This window comes from Triticum urartu, chromosome 1A (genome assembly GCF_056163025.1).
Source record: "Triticum urartu cultivar PI428250 chromosome 1A, HENAU_Tu73, whole genome shotgun sequence".
In the NCBI taxonomy this organism is placed as follows: domain Eukaryota; kingdom Viridiplantae; phylum Streptophyta; class Magnoliopsida; order Poales; family Poaceae; genus Triticum; species Triticum urartu.
Window position 1 is genome coordinate 302423512 of NC_141873.1, and position 21609 is coordinate 302445120.

Sequence of the window (21609 nt, forward strand, 5' to 3'; positions counted from 1 at the left end):
AAACCCTACTACTACTACTACAGTATTGAATCCACTGCTGCATGTCTGTCCACCGCGTGCGGGAGGGATAGCTTGTTGTAGTATAAGCAAAAGCCTGTCCTCGTCTGCGAGCCACCGCGCGCATGGGCGAGGGAGAAGGCGCGTAGTAGTAAAATCAAGCTTCTCCTTGTTGTACGAGTTGACGCGACACATCATAGCACTGGCCCCAAATGGTTGCCACTAAACTTGGCTGAAAGACCCACAATGTACAATATATTTGCTGCAACCTCTAACATTTACCCCCCAACAAATTAAAAAAAAATATATATATATTCCTGTCTTGACCAGATGAGCGTGCAAACTACAATCACCAGGATGACAGGTAGGGCCAGAAGATTATTTTAATAAAAAAGCTTCGAGACGGCCTCATAGCATTGTCAGGGTTTTGGTGCGACATATGCCAACAGGTGGCTTATCATGGAGGGCGCTAAAAGACGTCGCCGGTGCCAGGTAACGGGATGAGGCAAAGACATGCACGCCGGTGAATCTTACCCAGGTTCGGGGCTCTCCTAGGAGATAACACCCCTAGTCATGCTCTGCGGGGTCTCCGCATGCTCACTATATCAACCGGTGAGTACAGGATGCTCCTTGAGCTATTTGCTAGAGGAGGAAGAAGGGCAAGCCTAGCTCTCTCCTCTCTCTATATGTGTAGTGTGTAGTCTAAAGATCTGAACCCTTTGCATGGGCGCCCTGGGGGGTTTATATAGGCCTACCCCCAGGGGTACAATAGTAAACTGGCCAGCTGTAGGCCCAGGCTGTCAGTGTCTCTTGCTTCCGGCTTCTCCGCTGGCTGTTGGGGCCCGCCGACTAGTGGGACCCGCCGGCTGTCTTGTACTTGGCCGACAGGCCTTGCCCGCCGCTAGCGGGTCTTGTCGGCTGCACATTACTGTAGTCGTGCTTCTAATGAAGCTTGCTTTGTCGGGGAAGGCATGGCTACAGTCCGCCGTCTGGCGGGCGTTCACTGTAGCCATCCCCCGTCCCTTCTGGTTAAGGGCGCGCAGACTCTTAGGAGGGGGGCGGGCCGCCTGCTGGGTGCCGACCTCCCTCTCCAGCCGACTGGCCAGACTTGCTGCCTTCCGGCCTTTGGCTGACTGGTAGGGCCCACCGCCTGCGGGCCGTACCGACAGCCCGTCGTGGGTGCATGGTCCTTCTGACTTGGATGAGGTCATGGGCGGAGAGGCTACAGTGCCGCGCCGTGCAGGAGATCTCCGACCTGTACGACGTACTGTAACCATGACTCACCCTGGATTTGGGGGTGGCAGGCTTTACTGTATCCACACCCCATCTTGTCGTCTTAATGGGGATGTAGACTTTCAGGGCGCTTGGGGCCGCCTGCTAGGAGCCGGCATCTCTGGAGGCCGCCTGCTAGAAGGCGGCCCGCTTCATGGCCGGTTCCTGGGGTCCTCCGCCTTCCGGCAGCCGGCCGATCGGGCCAGCCAGCCACGAGAAGGCGGCAGCCAAGCTTTGAGGCTTGAGGGGCGCAGTCGGCCCCGATGTCTTGAAATGCCATGGGGGGCAGATGAGGCTACCCATGGCGAATAACTCCGATAGTAGTCCCCGTAGCTGGTGGGTCGCCGCGGTCGACAAGGCGGGGTGCCCCAGTAGCTTCCTACTCTGAGTAATCTTGTTTGTGTGTCTTGTTCGTCATCTGGTATGCCGATTTCCAGGAGTCGGATGAGGTGGGAGGCCGCGTGGTGGATTTTGAACTGTCAAGGCGGGAACCATGTGGCGTGCTAGCTAAGCCCCTAGGCCTGCCGCCCGACGCCCACTCGCCACGCGGCGCCAGCCAGCCAGGCCGGACTGCCAGCCCACGAGCATGACGAGACATGCCACAGGCGGGGCCCGCCACTACCAAGCCTCGGCACGCGCGTGGATCTCCGCGGCGGCTGAAGCGGGGCAGTTGGGATCCCACACGCCACCATTACGCATATTTACCGCGTGGTAAGTGCGGGGCCGTGGGACGTGGGCGCAGTTAATCCCACGCCCCCCGCCCCGCCCCCTCGGCTTCGCAGTGAGGGGCTATAAATGGGGGAAGGAGGGGAGCGGCCGACGCACGCGCGCTCTCCCCTCCTGCTCCTTATTCTTCCTCGGCGCCGCTGCGCTCGAGCTTCGACGAAGTGCTGCCGTGGTTTTGCCGTCGCTCTCGAGCCTCTATCCTCGTCTCTGTCCCAGGCTCACGCGCTCGCGGTGACTTCTCGCTTCTTCCTCGCGCCCGAGCCTCCATGGAGTGCGCCGACGACTGGGACGGCTCCGTCATCCACGAAGATCATCTCACCTTCCTCCAAGACACACGACGGCTGCTCGGTGCGGGTTATGTCAAGACGCGCGTGCCGCCCGCCGACGAGATCTCGCTGATGCCAAAGGAACGCGAGTGCGTTATCTTCCGCTCTCACTTCCTTCGGGGCTTCGGCCTGCCGGCGAGCGGCTTCCTCCGCTCGTTCTTGGCCTTCTACCGTCTTCAGCCGCACCACTTCACACCGAACACGGTGGTGCTGCTATCGGCCTTTGTCACCCTCTGCAAAGTGAAGTGCAAAGAGCATTCTATAAATCAACCAAGGACTATCTCATACCATCATGGTGCATAAAAAGAAAAATAAAAACCTAAATGCAAAAGACGCTCCAAAACTTGCACATATCGCATGAACGAAACGAATCCGAAAACATACCGATACTTGTTGAAGAAAGAGGGGATGCCTCCCTAGCATCCTCAAGCTTAGACGCTTGAGTCTCCTTGAATATTTAATTGGGGTGCCTCGGGCATCCCCAAGCTTGAGCTCTTGCCTCTCTTCCTTCTTCTCACATCGAGACCTTCTCGATCATCGAACACTTCATCCACACAAAACTCCAACAGAAAACTCGGTAAGATCCGTTAGTATAATAAAGCAAATCACTACTCTATGTACTGTTGCAAACCAATTCATATTTTGTTTTTTCATTGTGTCTACTATAATATAACTTTTTCATGGCTTAATCCACTGATATAAATTAATAGTTTCATCAAAACAAGCAAACTATGCATCCAAAACAGAATCTGTCTAAAACAGAACAGTCTGTAACAATCTGAACATTCACCATACTTCTGATACTTGAAAAATTCAGCCAAAATTAGGAAAAATAAACAATTTGTACAGAAAGACGGTGCAAAAATAATCAGAACCATTTGACGTTCCAGCTAAAAATGTAAAATCACGCACTACAGCCAAAGTTTCTGTCCTGCACCGTACAAACCATCAAGCAAATGTAAACATCCTAAAGGCAAACCTTGGCACATTATTTTTATAATACAATGGAATTGTACAAGGGGATAATTATTTTTGTTGAAAAGTTTCTGTAATCAAGATTCACAAAGTTGCCGTGAGCATGAACAAAGTTCAAGGCTAGCTCCCACTTCAACAATGCTTGTCTCTATCACTTTCACTTTCCTTTTTGAAAAAGTTTTGGGTTCCCCTCTTTATTTTTTCTTGTTTTTAAACTACATAAAAGCACTCAACAGAAATAAATGACTCTCTAGAACTTCCGGGTTGTCTCCCTGGCAGCGCTTTCTTTAAAGCCATTAAGCTAGGCATATAGTGCTCAAGTAGTGAATCCACCCGGATCCCAAGGTATATCAAAGCCAATTTTAATTAGCAATGATTTGTAATTTAGTAATGAGCACAAAGCAACATATATCATGCAATGACGAAGTCTAACTCTCTTCCTATGCATCGGCATGTCATAAAAGAACAATTCATGCACACATAGTAAAGGCCAATGCATAGTATAAATAGTTTCTTGCAATTTTGTCATATTGGAAACATAGAGAGGTGGAGATATAGTTCCTCTCTCATAATAATTGCAAGTAGGAGCAGCAAGAACATGCATATTATATTCATCAAAATCATCATGTGCAATGATAAAAGGCAGCCCATCAATATAATCCTTAATAAGTGCAAACTTCTCCGATATAGTGTAGTTTGGAGAATTCAAAAGGATAATAGGACTATCATGCGTGGGTGCAATAGCAACAATTTCATGTTTAACATAAGGAACTATAGCAAGTTCATCTCCATAAGCATAACTCATATTGGCATCTTGGCCACAAGTATAGCAAGCATCATCAAAAAGGGATATTTCAAAAGAATCATAGGGATCATAACAGTCATCATAGCAATCATCCTTCGGTAAGCACGAAGGGGAATTAAACAATGTATGAGTTGAAGAGTTACTCTCATTAGAAGGTGGGCACGGGTGATCAATCCGCTCTTCCTCCTTTTGTTCTTCGCTCTCCTCATCATCTTTTTCATCCAATGAGCTCACAGTTTCATCAATTTCTTCTTCCATAGACTCCTGCAAAATATTAGTCTCTTCTTGGACAGCGGAGTATTCCTCAATATATTGTTTAACATAGGTATTAGAAGCATAATTATCATAGCAATATTTAAGTATAGAAAAATTTTCAGATTTGTGAAAAGTACCATCATAATTTTCAATCAAAGAAGCAATTTCATAAGCACCCTCAAAAGCAACAAATTCTTCAATATGTTGAACATCATATTAATTGTAAACACCCTTAGCATACGAAGATACGATTCCATTATCACTAAACTCACATTGATAGGGAAGGTGTTTCTTAGGGTTTTCAGAACAACAAGTAAAATCATATATTTCACATAAATTCCAAGCATAGCATTGCAAATGCTGAATTTGACCCCATAATAGTTTCCCTTTTTTAGATATACGGTGTCGCACATAACAAGCATGCTCATCTAAAGATTTTCCCTCAACTAAGCTAGTTGGGGTTTCGGCACGAGCACAAAGGGATTGAAGATGATCGAAGTAAAAAGCTTCAGCAGTGTGATAGATTTTGAGTGGTTCTTCAACCATTGGTTCAGTAGGTACAAATATTTTTTTGGTATTTTGCGTTTTCTACCCATAACTAAAGATAGAAAACAACTAAGAACATCAAATAAAAATTACTTAGTGATAAAGCAAACAAGCACACACGAGAATATTCACCCCACGCTATTGCTCCCCGGCAACGGCGCCAGAAAAAGGTCTTGATAACCCACAAGTATAGGGGATCAATTGTAGCCTCTTTCGATAAGTAACAGTGTCGAACCCAATGAGGAGCTAAAGGTAGAAAAAATATTCCCTCAAGTTCTATCGACCACCGATACAACTCTACGCACACTTGACGTTCACTTTACCTAGAACAAGTATGAAACTATAAGTACTTTGTAGGTGTTTTTGGGTAAGATTGCAAGAAATTAAAGAACATGAAAATAAAAGCTAGGGGCTGTTTAGATAAAGACACAACTAAATTAGTGTTAGTAGAGAGCTTTTGTCAACAAGAAAGTTATTTGTCCCTAGGCAATCGATAACTAGACCGGTAATCATTATTGCAATTTTATTTGAGGGAGAGGCATAAGCTAACATACTTTCTCTACTTGGATCATATGCACTTATGATTGGAACTCTAGCAAGCATCCGCAACTACTAAAGATTCATTAAGGTAAAACCCAACCATAGCATTAAAGTATCAAGTCCCCTTTATCCCATACGCAAACAACCTACTTACTCGGGTCTGTGCTTCTGTCACTCACGCCACCCACCATAAGCAAATCATAAGCATATTGCATACCCTACAGCGGGAATCCCTCACGCTTGCGCGACACGCAGAGCACCATAGGACAGCACCAATAATAAAACATACAACTCAAACCAATCACGATCATCAAATAGCCATTAGGACAAAACAGATCTACTCAAACATCATAGGATAGCCATACATCATTGGGAAATAATATATAGCGTTGAGCACCATCTTTAAGTAGAGATTACAGCGGGTAAGAGAGAGGTTACACCGCTGCATAGAGGGGGGAAGAGTTGGTGATGATGGTGGTGAAGTTGTTGGTGAAGATGGCGGTGATGATGATGGCCCCCGGTGTCACTCCGGCGCCACCGGAAGCGAGGGGGAGAGAGCCCCCTCCTTCTTCTTCATCCTTGACCTCCTCCCTAGATGGGAGACGGGTTTCCCCTCTGGTCCTTGGCTCCCATGGCCTGGGAGGGGCGAGAGCCCCTCCGAGATTGGATCTATCTCTCTGTCTCTCTCTGGTTCTGCGTTCTCCTACTGGCTCTGTTTCACCGTTTCGTATATATATGGAGATCCGTAACTCTGATTGGCCTGAAACCTTCGCCGTGATTTTTTCCGAATATTAGCTTTCTTGCGGCAAAAGAAGAGCGTCAACCGCCTTACGGTGGGCTCACGAGGGTAGGGGGCGCGCCCCCTGCCTCGTGACCACCTCGGGCACTGGTTCACGTTGATTTTCCTTCCAAATTTTCCATATTTTCCAAAAATAAGCTCCATTCGTTTTTATCTCGTTTGGACTCTGTTTGATATGGATATTCTGCGAAACCAAAAATAGGCAACAGACAGGAACTGGCATTGGGCACTGGATCAATATGTTAGTCCCAAAAATAGTATAAAAAGTTGCCAAAAGTATATGAAAGTTCGATAATATTGGCATGGAACAATCAAAAATTATAGATACGACGGAGACGTATCAAGGACATGTTAAGAGCTTGTGCGCTAGATTATGGATCTAGTTGGGATGATATTTGCCTTACGCGGAGTTCTCATACAACAACAGCTACCAGGCCAGTTTGAAGATGGCACCGTTCGAAGCCCTGTATGGAAGAAGATGTCAAACACCGTTGATGTGGGATCAAGTTGGAGACCACCAGTTGTTTGGACCAGATTTGATCAAGGAGTCCGAAGAGAAGGTTAAACTGATTCGAGATAGACTGAGGGTAGCTCAGTCCAGACAGAAGAGCTATGCAGACTCAAAACGCAAGGAGGTAGTCTATGAAATCGGAGACACAGCATATCTTCGTGTGTCACCGCTCCGAGGAGTTAAGCATTTTGGAGTTAAGGGAAAGTTAGCCCCGAGATTTGTAGGACCGTACCGTGTTTTGGAACGCATGGGAGAGGTTGCCTACAAGTTGGAGTTACCCGAGGGACTGTCAGGAGTTCATGATGTGTTTCACGTTTCCCAGTTGAAGAAGTGCCATTCAGAGGTGGTCCATATCCCTCTGAGAGATACAGTGCCCCTGGGAGCAATTCAGTTGGACGGTGATCTGACCTATGAGGAGAAACCAGTCAAGATTCTCGAGTTTGCCAGCCGAGTTACACGCAGCAAGGTTATCAAGTTTTGCAAAGTTCAGTGGAGCCACCATACCGAGGATGAAGCTACCTGGGAACGAGAGGACGATTTACACAAAGACCACCCACATCTATTTTCTAGACAACCCGAATCTCGAGGACGAGATTCATCTTAAGGGGGGTAGGTTTGTAACATCCCAAATTTTCAATTAGGAATGTTATACATAGATCATTCATGCATATCATATTCTACTGCATTTTTGCTTTGCGATCCTCAAAATTCTAAGCAACTCAAGGACCCACAGAGAGAGTTGGGGATTTCATGTTTTTCATATTTGAGTTTTATCGAATATCGAAACAAGGATCACTTTGGGTTTAATTATTTGCTCTCCGAAAAATATTTCATATTAAAATATATGAGAGGAGATAATATGACTTCTCCAAAATAAAGGGAATATTGGAGAAAAAATATTAAAATCCAATAAATATTTCTTTTCGACTTTTGTTGCTATTTTATTTGAATTAGGAAAAATTATGCGTTTTTCAAAATTTCATTAGAGGCCCAAATAAATGTTCACTTTGTCCGGAATATGATTAGAGGACCCTAAAATTTTATTTCAGGATTTTTGGACTCCGTTTAGTATTTCTTTTACTTGTTTTCCATGTCAGGATTTTTTTTAAAATGCACCGACCTAACCGGGCCATGCCCGAGCCGGAGTACTCCGGCCGGGGCTTTATAAGCCGCCAGCTCGCGACCCCGAGGCCCAAGCCGCTGCACCCCGCGCCCTAACCCTAGCGCCGCGCTCCTCCGCCGCCGCGCCGCCGCCGCCCCGCCGCCACCGACCCCGCCGCCGAGGTAGCCGCCACCGCCGCCGTCCGGTTTTTCTCGGGAAAAATCACAGTTTTTTTCGAAACCCTAGATCTAGTTTTTTCAGATCAGTTTTGTTCGGTTTTTCTTCAGTTTAGTTAAATAGCGGACGTTTGTCCGTATGTTCGTTTCAATGAATGTTGTTCGTCAGTTAACCGCAGACAGTGAACATTCGTTCGTTAGCCTATTCGTCTCGTTTTATTTTCCAGGGCTTTTCCGTGATTATTTTCGATCGTGATTTCTACCCTCATCTTTGTTTTAGTTTATCTTTTCGCTTGGTTATCAAAATTGGGTGAAACAGGCGCCTAGATCTTCGTCTCGAAGCCTTCTTTCTGTTTAACCAACTTGAACAAGATTTTGGTAATGTAAAATTTGACTTTAGTCCAAATTAGTAAATGGATCTTGTTTCTTTCGTAGTTTGAGTTTCGTTGCTCCATTTGATTTGATTCTTTTTGCAAATCGAATCTCTTTAGTTGAGTTTTCAGATTCGATCTTCTTATTTGAGTTTTACCCGTGCATCATTGCTTGATTGCTTATGTATGCTATTGTTTGTTGCGATAGAATTCCCGGAGAGCGAAGCGTGCTACTACGAGTCTCTAGGATTTATAGAACGTCAGCAAGGCAAGTAACACATTGATCATACTCTTTTCATACCCAGTTTTTATGCATTAGTTTCCATCCTCAAACATTGCATGATTAGGTTGTGATTAACATGTGGGTATTGGGAAGTAGATGATGAGGTAGAACCTATTACTTATTTTATTATCAAACCCTTGGGAGTTACTTCTACATTATGCTTAAATTGCCATGCTATGCTCGTAGACGTGGATTGGGTTTGAGTGTATTCATGACATATGTGAGTGTTTAATTTATGGTTCAACTTAAGGTGGCAACATTAATACACATCTGGGTGGATTGTTGGTTTGGGCACTTGGGGATATACCAGTGTTGTCCTAGGAGATCCCGGGGTTATACCGTGTGATCCTCCTATGGTCCGCCACCCAAGCTCAAAGGGATCGTAAGATTTTTCATGCTAGAAACTTCCGTGTGCAGCCACAAGCTATTATGGGCTCTAGCATAGTTGAGTAGGTTGCATGACCTCTTCCAGTGGTAGGCTAGCAGATGTAGGGGATGTAGGTTGGTACTGTCTACCCGGGGTTAGAGTTAATGCTTCTGAAAGACTGTGTCTCGGTCATCCGTTTCTCAAACACCATGTAGTGCGAGAAATCCAATGGAGGAGATCGAGTCTTGTGGGGAAAAGTGCGCAAACCTCTGCAGAGTGTACAAACTAATCATGATTAGCCGTGTCCCTGGTTATGGACATCTTGAGTATGTGGTACTTGGATTATCATATGGATCTCATCACTCTAAATTAATCTGCGGGGTTGATAATTATTTTTTAATTGGGATTGAGATGGGGGTACCATTATCAATGTTTCAACTACCATGATAGTTAAATAAAATATATTCCTTTGTAGTAGGGAAAAATTGGCTTTTTGCAAAAACACTGTAACCATAGAGCCTCCACCAGCCAAATATGCATATAGTGATATCCATTATCTATTCATTGCTCTACTATGTTACATTGCCAGCATATTCCATGTGCTGCCCCGTTTCGGGCTGCAACATATCATGTTGCATACTTTTCAGACGAGGAGTAAGGTGCGCTAGGTCGTTTGTCATGCACTCAGCTATGCCGTTGGAGTTGATGGACTCACTTTATCTTCCAAGCCTTCCATTGTTATCTTATTTAGATGGCCTTAAGCCATATTATTGTAATAAGTTATCTTTTGAGACATTCGATGTAATAATGTGTGATTGCTACTTTGTTATAAATCCTTCGAGTACTGTGTGTGTCAGCATTACCGATCCAGGGATGACACTGAACACAGAGACTTGGCCATCTGAGGTCGGGTCGCTACACAATCATTTTAAGATCTTCATCACTTTTGCGGAAGAAATCACTAGAAAACGCTTTTTCTAAAAATTCTCTTTTAGCTCTAAGCATAGCGGTTCTTTTCTTACTTTCATCCATAGAAACATAAAGTGCTTTAATTGATTCATCAACCTTAGGCACAAAAATTTTCATCTTGAGATTTTCCACATCATGAGAAATTCTATCAATACTTCTAGACAAATCATCAATCTTATTCAACTTTTCTTCTATGGAAGTGTTGAAAACTTTTTGCCTGTTAATAAATTCTTTAATATTATTTTCAAGATGAAAGGTGTTCCTACTATTACTATAAGATTGATTTCCATAGGAATTACCATAATTATTAGAGGAATTACTAGGAAAAGGCCTAGGATTAAAATTACCACTATAAGCATTATTGTTGAAATTATTTCAAGAAATGAAATTCACATCAATGGCTTCACTATTTTGCTCAATAAAATTAGACAAAGGAATATCATTAAGATCAATAGGAGCACTTCTACTAGCAACCAATTTCACAAGAGCATCAACTTTTTCACTCAAAGAAGAAATTTCTTCAACCGAATTTACTTTTTTTTACTAGTAGGAGCCCTTTCGTTATGCCATTGCGAATAATTTGCCATGATATTGTCAAGCAATTTGGTGGCTTCTCCCAAAGTAATTTCCATAAAAGTACCACCCGGGGCGGAATCTAAAAATTACGAGAAACGAAATTCAATCCCGCATAAAAATTTTGTATGCTCATCCAAAGATTTAACCCATGAGTTGGGCAATTCCTTAGCATCATTTTCATCCTTTCCCAAGATTGTGCAACTTGGTCATGTTCAAGTTGCTTGAAATTCATGATCTGGGTTCTAAGGGAAATAATTTTTGCGGGAGGAAAATACTTAGTGATAAAAGCATCTTTACACTTATTCCAAGAATCGATACTATTACGAGGCAAAGAAGAGAACCAAATTTTTGCAGAATCATGCAAAGAAAATGGAAATAATTTCATCTTGACCACATCATTGTCCACATATTTTATCTTTTCCATATCGCATAATTCCATGAAGGTATTAAGATGGGATGAGACATCCTCATTATGAGTACCGGAAAATTGGTCTTTCATAACAAGATTCAACAAAGCAGTATTAATATCACAAGTCTCCGCACTAGTGGCGGGAGGAGCAAGCAAAGTGCCAATAAAATCATTGTTGTTGGTATTTGAGAAATCACATAAATTGGTGTTCTCTTGAGTCATGATGACTATACAATAAGATTGCACTCAAAAACAGATCCGGCAAGAAAACGGCGAACAGAAAAGGGAGGCGAATAAAACGGCAAATTTTTGTGAAGTTGGGGAGAGGAAAACGAGAGGCAAATGACAAATAATGTAAATTGTGAGGAGATGAGATTTGTGATTAGGAACCTGGTTATGATGAAGATCCTCCCCGGCAACGGCGCCATAAATTCCTTTTAATGTCGCTTGAAGCTACGTCGGTTTTTCCCCAAAGAGGAAGGGATGATGCAACACAGCGGCGGTAGGTATTTCCCTTAGATATGAAACCAAGGTTATCGAACCAGCAGGAGAACCAAGCAACACAACGTAAACAGCCGCCACACACAAATAACAACCACTCGCAACCCGACGTGTTAAAGGGGTTGTCAATCCCTTTCCGGTAACGGTGCCAGAAACGGTGCGTGGACGGGAGAGAGTTGTAAATATTGATAGATCGAATTCCAAATAAAATAAATTGCAGCAAGGTATTTTTGAGTTTTTGGTTTAATTGGTCTGAAAATAAAAGTAAATAAAAATAGACCGCGAAGGCAAAAATATGAGAAAGAGACCCGGGGGTCGTAGGCTTCACTAGTGGCTTCTCTTGAGAAAAACAGCAAAGCGGTGGGTGAACAAATTACTGTTGGGCAATTGATAGAACCTCAAATAATTATGACAATATCCAGGCAATGATCATTACTGTCGGAGTAAATAGCCATGGGTACCCTAGCCGGCCTCCCCTGACACTTCTGAAAAAGTTACGAGCCCACCCGACTCTCAAGAATCCAAGACACGGGGCCGCCTTCCCCTAGCTAGCCGCGACCCTGGCCGGCTTTCGGAAGGCGGTCCGGCTTTAGCCCTCATGAGAAGGCCGACTCCAAGAAGCCGGCTATGAGAAGGCCGACTCCAAGAAGCCGGCTCCCCGTAAAGCAGTCAAGACCGTACCCACAAAGTTTGCACCCACCTAACAGCGGTGCGACGGGGCGTGGCTACAGCAAAGCCTGCCACCCCCGAATCCCGGAGCACGCTTGGCACAGTGCCCCGTACGGGGTAGGCGTGACCCGTCCGGCGCAGCACTGTTGCCATGCTGACTCTGGCGTCACCCACGACGGGCCGCCAGCCTAGCCCATCGACGGCGGGCCCCTTCGAGCAGAGAGACGCCCGAAGGCGGCCACGCCTCCAACTAGTCGGCCCAAGATAGAGCCGGCTCCCCACAGCCGGCTTGCCGCCTCCCTCGAAGAAGACGCCCCATTAAGGAGACAAGACACGGTAAGGCTACAGCGATCGCCTGACGGGCGGCGGTACTGTAGCCTCGTTTACCATGATGAAGCTCACGTCAACAAGATGAGGCCACAGTGACCAGCCGCCGACCAGGCCCTGGACAGTGGGTCCTGCCTGTCGATCAAGGAGCCGGCCGCCGGCGGGACCCACCCATCGGCAGGCCCCAGCAGCCGGCGCAAAAGCCGGCGAGCATAGTCACAGCGGCTGGGCCCCATACCCAGTCAGATTACCATTGTACCCCCGGGGGGTAGGCCTATATAAACCCCCCGGAGCACCCATGCAAGGGGTTGGACTCCCGGCTAGTTCTAGACACCACACAAGGAGAAGAAGCAGGCTAGCCGTGCCCTTTCTTCCTCCTCCCCCAAAAACAGTTCAAGGAGCGTTGTGTAGCTACTTGATCCATCGAGTGAGCATGCGGAGACCCCGCAGAGCAGCAGTAGGGGTGTTATCTCCTCGGAGAGCCCCGAAGCTGGGTAAGATCCACCGGCGCGCATGTCTTCGCCTCATCCCGCTTCCAGGCACCGGCGATGTCTTACTGGCTCCCACAAAGATAAGCCACCCGTTGGCATATGTCGCACCCACCACCCGACATTTGGCGCCCACCGTGGGGCCAGGTGCACCGTTGTCCGGAGACCTGTTCTGGACGGGAACCCTCTTCCTCCCCAGCGAGCGTAGCCAGCTCGGCATGCCCGATGGCGCTTGCCACGACGCGCTGCAAGGCGTCACCAGCATCTGCGCGGCAAGCGGCCTCGCCGATCTCCCCGACGAGACCTTCGTCTCCGACGAGCTCGCCTCCAATGCGGGCACTGACTGCCTCGCCAACCTTCTCGGCCAGCTCCATGTCTCCAGCGAGCCCGCTGCGGACCTGGAGTCAGTTGGCTCCACCGACCCGATGCCTGTCGACTCCGACACGGCCTCCTACGACACCTTCCCCACCAACGTCGCGATCTACAACGACCCGCTTCCTCGAGCCGACGGCTGCGATGCTGTCACCGCCGAAGTGATGGTTGTCGGCCACGGCGGCCTGGCCGACGAGAGCGCCCACGACGCCTCGCGCGCGGCCGCCAATGACTTGTCCGCTCCTCTCCCGGCCGACGCCGACGACGAAGCACTGGAAGCACGCCGCCTCGCCCTCCTCGCAGAGGGCCGGAGGCTGGCCTCCGTAAGACGCCTCACTGAGGCCTACCAGCGCGAAGCTGACCGCGCCGCCTTCGGCACGCCGGCCCCGGGCGGGCCAAGCCGGGCCGGCCTTGTCAAGCAACGCGGCGCCGTCATCACCGACACGCTGGGAGTCGACCGCCCGGTCTATGCCACTCCGCTCGAGAACTTGCGTGCCGCCCAGGCGGCCGTAGACGAGCTGGACGGCCTGGAGGCCGAAGACCTTCCCCACATGACCCGGCGCATCCAGCAATTGATTGACACCGCCACGCAGCGGCACGAAGCCGACGCTCGCGCGGAAAGCCTTCCCCCATGCCGAGAACACGGCGCGACATCCCGGACGCCGACTGCGAGCAATACCCGCGCGCGACGCGAGAAGGAGCCGGCTACCAGCCGCAGCCGGACCCGGATCTCCATCGAGCGGGACACGGACGGTCATCCCCGAGCCATGGAATGGCGGGGCGACCCGCCTCCGCCCCATGGAGAGAGATATCCCGCCTCGCCGCCAGTGGCGCACCCGACTCTCAGCGGCCGGCTGGGCCGCCGCGAAGGAATCGGCGAGAACGACGCCCGCCATCGGATCGACCGCCTGGCGCGATCCCTGGTGTTGGAAGAAGAAGACGATGTCGGCCCGCCTTGTTTTGGCCCCCGCATCCGCGACGAGCCCTTTCCCAAAGGGTTCTCGCTCCCAAGATACACGCCCAAGTACAACGGCTCCGTGAAGCCGGAAGATTGGTTGATCGACTACTCCACCGCAGTTAGCATAGCCAACGGCAACCGGCGCGTCGCCGTGAAGTACGTGCCCCTCATGCTGCAGGGCACGGCGCGGACCTGGCTCAACAGCCTCAAGCTGCGTAGCATCAACAGCTGGCTAGACTTTACAGAAGCCTTCATCCGCAACTTCACCAGCACCTACAAGCGGGCTCCCAAGCCTAGACAGCTTTCCTTGTGCGTACAAGGCCCCGCCGAGTCCACTCGCGATTACCTCACGCGTTGGGCTGAGCTCCGCAACTCCTGTGAAGGGGTGCATGAGGTACAAGCCATAGAATACTTCACAGCCGGATGCCGAGAAGGCACCCTCCTCAAGCAGAAGCTCCTCTGCGACGAGCCGGCTACCCTCGACGAGCTTCTGGACATAGCGGACAAGTACGCCACCGCCGACTCCTGATGAAGACCGAGCTTCGGGTAGACGCGTCCGGAAAGGTACTCAACCCGGCGCCCAAGACGCCGGTTGGAGATTCCGGCCGACACCTCACTCTAACGACCACAAGCGCAAGGGCCCCGCGCCGCCTCCCGCCAGCCGGCAGGTGGCCACAGTCGAAGATGCATCGCCTGAAGAACGACCGGCGCCCAAGAAGCCCAAGGGCGGCAGGCTGGCTTGGCAGCCCGCCTTCTCCTACGAGCAAACCCTCGACACCCCTTGCAAGTTCCACAACGGCGCAAAGCCGTCCAACCACATGACCCGGAAGTGCATCTAGCTCACCCGAATCTCTAAGGGCGAGGGGCTCTTGCCACCTCCGCCTGCCGGCCCGCCGCCTCCGGCCCCGCCGCCTCCGGCCGCTCGGCCCGCAGTCGGAGCCGTGCATGACGAATTCCCTGATGAGCAAGCAACCTACATCGTCTTTACCAGCCAGCCCGAAGACCGGCGCAGCAAACGCCGAGAGCACCAGGAAGTCAGCGTGGTCACTGCCAACCCCGTTGGACACATGCATTGGTCAGAAAAGCCCATCAGCTGGAGCCGGGCCGACCATCCGTAGGTGATGCCGTCTCCCGGCTCTTATGCTTTGGTCCTGGAAGCCACCCTTGCAACGGACAGACGCGCCGCCCGCTTCTCCCGTGTGTTGATAGACGGCGGGAGCAGCATCAACATCCTGTATCATGACACCCTGGAGAAGTGGAACGTCAAGACAAAACAGCTCACGCCCACTCGGACAGTGTTCCACGGCATCGTACCCGGCCTATATTGCGCCCCCATTGGCAAAATCAAGATTGATGTACTTTTTGGGGGACAAGGAGCATTTCCGCCGGGAAGCGATCTGGTTTGAAGTGGTGGACCTGGAGAGCCCTTACCATGCATTACTGGGCCGACCCGCCTTGGCCAAATTCATGGCGGTTCCCCACTATGCATACCTCAAGATGAAGGTACCAAGCACCAAAGGCGTCATCACCGTAGCCGGTGACTACAAGAAGTCCTCCGAGTGCGCAGCGGCCAGCAGCCGGCTGGCCGAGTCCCCTGTGATTGCCGAAGAGAAGAAGATGCGGGACCGAGTCGTGGCCATAGCCGGCAAGCAGTCGGCCGTGTCCCCCGACCCCAAGGAGCATGATGCTCAAGGATCTTTCCAGCCGGCCAAGGAGACGAAGAAGATACCTCTTGACCCCGAGCATCCAGAGAGGTTTGCCGTCATCGGGGCAAACCTGAACAGCAAATAGGAAGGCGAGCTCGCCGATTTCCTCCGTGAGAATCGGGACATCTTTGCGTGGTCCCCCAAGGACATGCCGGGTGTTCCGAGGAAATTCGCCGAGCACAAACTACATGTTCGAGAAGACGCAAAGCCAGTCAGACAACCCCTTCGCCGATTGTCGGAGGAGAAACGCAGGATTGTAGGGGAGGAGATAGCCCGGCTATTGGCGGCCGGCTTTATCATGGAAGTTTTCTTTCCAGAGTGGCTCGCCAACCCGGTCCTTGTGCTAAAGAAGAACAACAAGTGGCGCATGTGTATAGACTACACAAGTCTCAACAAGGCCTGCCCCAAAGATCCCTTCGCCCTGCCAAGGATAGACCAAGTGATAGACTCCACAGCCGGATGCGAGCTGTTGAGTTTTTTGGATGCTTACTCCGGATACCATCAGATAAAGCTGGATCCGGACGACCGCCTGAAGACCGCCTTCTTCACGCCGTTCGGAGCCTTCTGCTACCTGACTATGACATTCGGCTTGAGAAATGCCGGTGCCACCTTTCAGCGTTGCATGCAGAAGTGCCTCCTCAAGCAGCTCGGCAGGAATGCTCATGTTTACGTGGACGACATCGTGGTGAAGACGGAGAAGCGCGGCACCTTGTTGGAAGACCTCAAGGAAACATTTGAGAACCTGCGCCGGTTCCAAATCAAGCTTAACCCCGAGAAATGCGTGTTCGGGGTGCCAGCCGGCTAGCTCCTAGGTTTCCTGGTCTCCGAACGCGGCATCGAGTGCAACCCGGTGAAGATCAAGGCCATCGAGAGAATGGCAATCCCCACCAAGCTTCGAGACATCCAGAAGTTCACCGGGTGCTTGGCCTCCTTGAACCGCTTCATGAGCCGGCTCGGAGAGAAAGCTCTCCCCCTCTACCGCCTCATGAAGAAGAGCACTCACTTCGAGTGGAACGACCAGGCCGACCAAGCTTTTCACGAGCTGAAGAAGATGCTGGCCACGCCGCCTGTCCTCGCGGCGCCGACTGAGAAAGAGCCCATGCTCCTTTACATCGCTGCAACCAGCCGGGTGGTCAGCACCGTCATCGTAGTCCAGCGCTCGGAAGAAGGCCGAGCCCAGCCGGTCCAGAGGCCGGTGTATTATTTGAGCAAGGTGCTGTGCGCCTCAAAGCAGAACTACCCGCACTACCAAAAGATGTGTTACGGCGTGTACTTCACCGCCAAGAAGCTAAAGCCCTACTTTCAAGAGCATCCTGTCACGGTCGTATGCACTGCCCCGCTAGCCGAGATCATAGGCAGCCGGGATGCATCCGGCCGGGTGGCGAAATGGGCCATCGAGCTAGCCCCCTACACGATCTTCTACCAGCCCCGCACTGCCATCAAGTCCCAAGCACTGGCCGACTTCCTCGTCGAGTGGGCCGAGACCCAGTACCTGCCGCCGGCTCCCGACCCCACCCATTGGCGCATGCACTTCGACGGGTCCAAGATGCGCACCGGCTTGGGAGCCGGCATCGTCCTTACCTCTCCCAAAGGCGACAAGCTCAGATACACGCTACAGATCCACTTTGCCGCCTCCAACAATGTGGCCGAGTACGAGGCGCTCATACATGGGCTCCGGCTTGCCAAAGAACTTGGCATTCGCCGGATCCTATGTTATGGCGACTCGGACCTGGTAGTCCGGCAATCATCCGGCGACTGGGACGCCAAGGATGCGAATATGGCGAGCTACCGTTTCCTGGTCCAACAACTCAGCGGATACTTTGAAGGATGCGAGTTCCTCCACGTACCACGAGCCGACAACGAGCCAGCCGATGCCCTGGCTCGAATAGGCTCCACTCGGCAAGCAATTCCAACCGGCGTCGCTCTACAACGCCTCCTTAAGCCGTCTATCAAGCCGTCTCCGGAATCCGATTCCATCTTCGTGCCGCCTGACCCCGATGCAGCCAGGTCCGGCTCGAAGAATCAAGTAGCTGACCCCAAGACCCCCGTTGCCGACCCGGCGACTTCGGCAGCCGGCTCGGGGACTTCGGCAGCCGGCTCGGGGACTTCGGCAACCGGCTCGGGGACTTCGGCAGCCTGCTCGGGGACTGCGGTAGCCGGCCCGGGGACTGCACCAGCACTACAGCCGGCGGCTGACTCCAGCACCTCACCGCCCAGCCCGCCCACCCTGGTGGCAGTAGCCACTTTGGCAGTGGAAGAAGTCGCGGCTCCATCATGGGCTCAGTCCATCCTCAACTTCCTAGTAAACCAAGACCTGCCGGCTGACGAAACAGAAGCAAGACAAGTCCAGCGTCGAGCTGGAGCTTACACAATCGTCAACAGAGAACTACTCAAGCGCAGCGTCACTGGAATCCTCCAACGGTGCGTCGAGCAAGAGAAGGGCATCGCAATCCTCGCAGACATTCACCAAGGAGAATGCGGCCACCATGCGGCCTCAAGATCACTTGTCGCCAAAGCCTTCCGCCATGGTTTCTTCTGGCCGACTGCTTTGGATGATGCCAAAGAATTAGTCAAGCATTGCAAGGGATGCCAGCTCTTCAGCTCCAGGCAACACATGCCGGCTTCGGCACTCAAGACCATTCCCCTCACTTGGCCCTTTGCCGTTTGGGGACTGGACATGGTGGGCCCATTCAAGACGGCGCGCGGCGGCATGATGCATTTGCTCGTCGCCGTGGACAAATTCACCAAGTGGGTTGAGGCAAAGCCGATCAAGAAGCTGAATGGGCCGACTGCCGTGACGTTCATCGCGGACATAACAACTCGGTATGGCATGCCGCACAGCATCATCACCGACAATGGCACGAATTTCGCCAAAGGAGCCTTGGCACGTTTCTGCGCAGCCCAAGGTATCCGGCTGGACTTAGCATCCGTCGCCCACCCGCAGTCAAACGGCCAGGTCGAGCGAGCCAACGGCCTCATCCTCTCCGGCATCAAGCCTCGACTGGTTGTACCTCTGGAGCGCTCAGCCGGCTGTTGGCTCGACGAGCTGCCGGCTGTCCTCTGGAGTCTGCGCACTACACCAAACAAGTCAACCGGCTTCACCCCTTTATTCCTTGTGTATGGTGCCGAGGCGGTCATCCCAACTGACATCGAATTCGACTCGCCTCGAGTAACCATGTACACGGAAGCGGAGGCCAAGGAAGCACGAGAAGACGGCGTCGACCTGCTGGAAGAAAGCCGGCTGTTAGCCCTCAGCCGGTCTGCAATTTACCAGCAGGGTTTGCGCCGCTACCACAGCCGGAAGGTCAGGCCAAGATCTTTCCAAGAGGGCGACCTTGTGCTCCGGCTGATCCAGCAAACAGCCGGCCAGCACAAGCTCTCAGCCCCTTGGGAAGGCCCTTTCGTCATCAGCAGAGCTCTAGGCAACGACTCCTACTACCTGATCAACGCACAGAAGCCGAAGGCACGCAAGAGAGACGACTCCGACAAGGAGTCGGAACGGCCATGGAACGCCAACCTCCTTCGAAGATTTTACAGTTGAAAGGCAGTATGTATCACGCTAACTTTTGTATTAAGTACAAGACAATAGGCTCCCCGAGGAGGGCTCGGGGACTGCCATCCCTTATTTATGAATGAAAAGTACCATGCTTATGACCTTGTCGTATCATTTACTTATTTCGGCCGGCACCGAGTTCGACTAGTCGGCTCGGCGACTGGCACTGAAGTTATGTTAGAAGTCCTACCCGCAGTCAGACAAGTAGTGTGCCGGCTCTCAAGCCTTCTCTTGCCAAAAGTCGCAGTTCGAAGAACCGGCTGTCCGGCTGGCAAGAGTTAAAGGTAGGAACGACCGCCCACACGAAAAACGGCTAGGGACTAACGGACTAATATAACTAAAGCTGATTTTTCTCACACCGCCGACTGGCTACCAGAGTAGCCGGCCGGCCGGTTTCCATTCACTTTACTTTAATCCAAGAAAGCTCAAGTACTTGCCTCCCCAAAGAGGGAAGGCGGCAAAGGAAAAAGCCTAAGGATAAACAAGCATACGCGAATGGAAACCAAACATGCACATGATAATATTTACATAAAGAGACCTCCAAGAGGCCAGCATTCAACATAGTTTGGATACACCCCCAGTGGGTGGAACTGCGAAAACTTAACAAAAGATTGTTCAAAGACAACAAAGCAGGAAAGATAAAGACGGCAGGTCAAGCTGGCGGAGCGGCCGACAAGCCAGACCGGTTGGCGGAGACGGTTGTCCCGGCTGAAGTAGCGGCCGGCTGACGAACTTCGGCTTGGTCGCCGCCTCCCGCAGAGGGCGCGCTTCCACGCGCCTCGTTGCTGGAGGCACGGTCGGCCTGAGGTCGGCTGGTTGTTCCACCAGCCGGCTCGACGTCTCCGCCGTCCTCGTCTTCGTCTTCTTCGCCCTCGTCGCTGGAGGCAATCTCCTCCGCCGAGTCCTCGCCCACCGCCGGGTTCAGCCCGAACCACTCCTCCGGCTGAGCGACACCGTCATCATTGATTTCAGGTGCGAAAACGCTGATGTCGGTGCACTCGGCGATCGTCGAAGCCCGCTGGGCGATAGCCGGCCTCACCTCCTCCAGCTCCGCGTCGGCCTCCATCCGCCAAGTGCGCAGCTGGTCCAGGCTCAGCCCTGGGTACCATGCCTGAACGAATTCCAACGCCCTCCCGGCTCCGAGGCGGGCCGTTGACGCTTTCCAAGCCTCGAAGCGACCAACTGCGACCTCCAGCCAGTCGGCAGTTCGGCTTGGAGTGCGGGGGATCGTCTCGCCAGGCCAGAGGGCGGCCAGCACTTGCGCCCCGGCACGTTGGAGCCGGCGAAGCATCCGATGAGCCGGCTGCAACCGTGCCTGGACAGCCAGGAGCTGCTCCTCAAGGGTCCGGTTTGCATCCGGCGCGATGTCGGCCCCCGCTTGCCGGCGCGCCTCGCGATGGGCCTCAATGCTTTGGGCGGCGAAGGCGGAGTAGCCCAGGAAGTAATCTGCAAGAAACAACAAGCAACAGCTCAAGATAAGTCAAAAGACCCAGGCGGCAAGGGGCAGGAGAAGGGCCGAGGAAGGCAACTTACCGTCGATCAAGTCCTCGATCCGGCCGAAGCCTTCGTCCAGGGCTCGCCGGGTCTCAGACCAGCTCGCCGCCTCCATCTCATACTCCGCCAGCAAGGTGGCTTCACTTTCCCGCGCCGCCTGCAGGGCCGCTTTGTGGCTTTCCTCTTGGTCGGCCAGCTTCTTGGCCAGGCGATCCCGTTCCTGGACCAAGGCAACGCACTCGGCCTCTTTAGTGTAAAGGGCGGCCTTCGCTTCGCCAAGCTCCTTCCTCAAGTCGGCGTTGGCCCCTGAAGACAAAGAAAAAGAAAAATCAATAAGAAAAGAGTCGTCAAGAAAGATCCGACCCGACTGCGCAGCAGTCGGCCCGAATCTCGGGGACTACACCCAGTGGGTGCGCAGACGCGCCCCCACAGGAGACAGACAAAACCAAGTACTTACTTCGGCTGTCGGCCAGGTCGTCGGTCCGCCGGCTCAACTCTCGAGCCTGGGAGTCAAAGGCGGCAGCACGAAGGTTGTG